Source organism: Capsicum annuum, unplaced genomic scaffold (genome assembly GCF_002878395.1).
Source record: "Capsicum annuum cultivar UCD-10X-F1 unplaced genomic scaffold, UCD10Xv1.1 ctg3668, whole genome shotgun sequence".
NCBI lineage: Eukaryota > Viridiplantae > Streptophyta > Magnoliopsida > Solanales > Solanaceae > Capsicum > Capsicum annuum.
The window spans coordinates 83,884-86,942 of NW_025843682.1; the positions used below are offsets into that span (position 1 = coordinate 83,884).

At 29.9% G+C, this 3,059-nt stretch overlaps 1 long non-coding RNA gene across 1 annotated transcript; it reads left to right on the forward strand.

Annotated features, from left to right (window-relative positions):
* Positions 1-531: 531 nt before the first annotated feature.
* On the forward strand, positions 532-2,592 carry LOC124891523. The gene is made up of 3 exons (XR_007049729.1): positions 532-1,153; positions 1,318-1,927; positions 2,056-2,592. It is a non-coding gene; the product is annotated as an uncharacterized LOC124891523 (long non-coding RNA).
* Positions 2,593-3,059: the final 467 nt, after the last annotated feature.

The following is a 3,059-nucleotide window of genomic DNA, read 5'->3' on the forward strand; positions in this document are numbered from 1 at the left end:
TTCTTCTACGTAATATACTGATTTATTATTTGGTGATTACAATATTATATAGAGTTCCATGAAATTTGTAGATTTTGCAAAATAAAATCGTAAAACGCATTGTCTGGGTGGTTATTGGTAAAACTGATTGTCAGAATGTAAAAGTTATGTATATGCATGCGTGGAAATGTATGTTAATTATAAAAATTTATATAGCTGTCAATGTTGAAAGTTAATGCATGTACATATACATAAATGATTACTATATGAGTGTATGTTGGTAAACTTATATTGATATGTCGATTTAATATACATCATATTCTCTTTGTATATGATTTCAATTTTGTTATGGACAGTTGATGCAATGTACATTTTGTATGTATATGTTGACATATACATCAGTTGTGTTATTTTGTTAGATGTATTATTGAATTCATAGTTCACACACTTCATTCTTAATATAAAGTATGTGAATTATCAGAATGTATAAAACTGCATATTTTAAAAGTTTATGCATGAATTTTTATACTTAAGTATAATGGATTTGTAGCATACAAATGTTTAAAAATTATAAGTTGATACAAATTATAATCGTTGAAATGACTTTTTATATATTGCAGCTATGTCCTCCGATATTACAATGAGGAATGTAAGGGGATGTTGGAAACATCTAGTTATAAAAAAATAGATATTTTTATACTTCAGAGATTTAAGCCTGAACATATATGCGCCTTGAGGGATAGGATACTGTAGAATATTTTGACGACTACTGTTTTTGTCTCTGAATTCACTGCTCCTAAATTAGTTAACCATAAGAGAAGGCACACACCTGGAGACATCATCGAAGAAATGAAAGTTGTATATGGTGTAGATATAAATTATATGAAGGCATGGCGTGCAAAGGAGCGTGCCTTAGCGATGCTTAGGGGCGGTCCTGCTAATGGTTATAGACAAATGGCGAGATACATTTATATGTTGAAAAGTGTATATCCTAATTCACACATTGCAATGCATAAGTAATGGAATAATCGGTTTATGTATCTGTTTATAGTGTTGCATCCTATGATAAGGGGTTTTGAGTATTGCAGACCTGTTGTTGTTGTTGTTGATGGTGCACATTTAAGTGGACCATATCAAGGGACTTTACTCTCAGCAAGTACTCTAGATGGTGCAGGTATGTAAAAAGTTAACATACAATGTTTTATTTTATAACATACATAGTATTTCATATAAAATTATTATATAATTGTATGAAAAAACTATTTTAAAGATTATTTGCGTTTTTTTTTCAAGAATTTTGTTTTGTTCTTTTACTAATATAGTTTATATGTAACGTAGGATGCATATTACTGCTTGAGTATGGGGTTGTGGATACTGAGAATGACAACTCATGGACATGGTTTTTCAATTATTTTAAAATTGCATTTGGAGAATGTGACAACATGAGTACTGTATCTGATAGGAATGAAAGTATTATCAAAGTTGTCAGTGTTGTATATCCAAAAGTCCCGCATCTTGCCTACATTTGGTATCTCTGGAAAAATATTTGTAGTCACTTTCGTAAGAGCAAAGAAAGTATCAGTGATTTGTATTATTCAATGGCTTAAGCTTATAGAAAAAATGATTTTGACTACTTAATAGCAAAGATTGAAAAAGCTGATCCGAGAGTGAAAGAATATCTACAAGAAGCTGGATATGAAAAGGGAAGTAGGTGTCATTCACCGGTAAACAGAGGTCGGATGATGACCTCGAATGTTGCTGATTGTATTAATGGGTGTTTGATGGAGGTCCGAGAATTGTCAATATATAATTTTTTCGAAAAGGTTCGAATGTTATTGGTTCTTGAAATTGTAAAAATAGTGAGATACCTTCTTATATAAGTACGACTTTGGATCGTAGATTTGAAGAAATTTTAACTCTTAACGGTGTGAAAACTTTGAGAATGACGGTATGTAATAGATTTTAATTTATTAATTATCCATTTATATATAGCATATATTTGACTGTAAAGTAGTATATTTAAGTTTATTTTTTCAGAAATAAATTTGGGGTTGAATTTTGTTTTTAATTGTTCAGGTGAAGGCTTCATCAACCTACATATATTCGATTTATGAATCTGGGAGAAGATACATTGTTGACCTTGAAAGTGGCTCGTGCAACTGTGCGAGGTTTCAAATAGATCAAATACCTTGTGCTCACGCTATAGCTGTATTGAAGTCTAAACACGTAAAAGATTTTGGACCGTATTGTTTAGAATACTACAAGCCAAACACTTTGATGAACACATATGAAGTTCCAATAATTCCGATGCCAGATAAGAAAGACTGAAATGTTTTCAACAGTGCAGATGCTGAAGAAGTGTTACCACCGATATACAAAAGACTTCCAGGAAGACCAAAGAAAGGGTGGAAGAAGAAATCCAGCGAAACACTTTCGTCAAGCACAAACCGTTGTGGACGATGCAGCCATGAATGGCACAATAGGCGTTCATGTAATTTTTTTTCCAAAGGAGAACTAATTTATTATTTTGCTATACACTTGAAGAGTAATCACTCATATATTTCAGTTTTTTATTTTTGCGTTGAAATAAATTTTAGTTTAATTCGATTTAAATTTAAGTGTTACTTTTTTTTTTCTTATTTGTGTTGTTTATGTAGACGCTGGGTTAATTTTAGTAATGTTTGAAATCAGTATGTAGCATTATCTAGATTACATATTCAGTAATGTATATTATCTAATCTACATAGCTTCGTTATAAAACTGTGATTTGTATATAGTCGCATAAAAAACTTAAAAAACAAATGTTATTAGTTTTCCATAAACTATTGAAATAACCTTTTTTTTTTCCTATACTCTTGAAGAGTAATAATTGATTTTGTGTTATTAGTTATTCAGAAATTACATTATTGATATGTTTTACTTTCTTATTTATGTGTTGAAATAAAGTTGAGTTTACTTCAGTTTAACATATGAGTTTGATATGTTTTACTTTCTTATTTATGTGTTGAAATAAGGTTGAGTTTACTTCAGTTTAACATATGAGTTTGATTTATTGTTTTCTTATTTAGTTCAAAAATTAC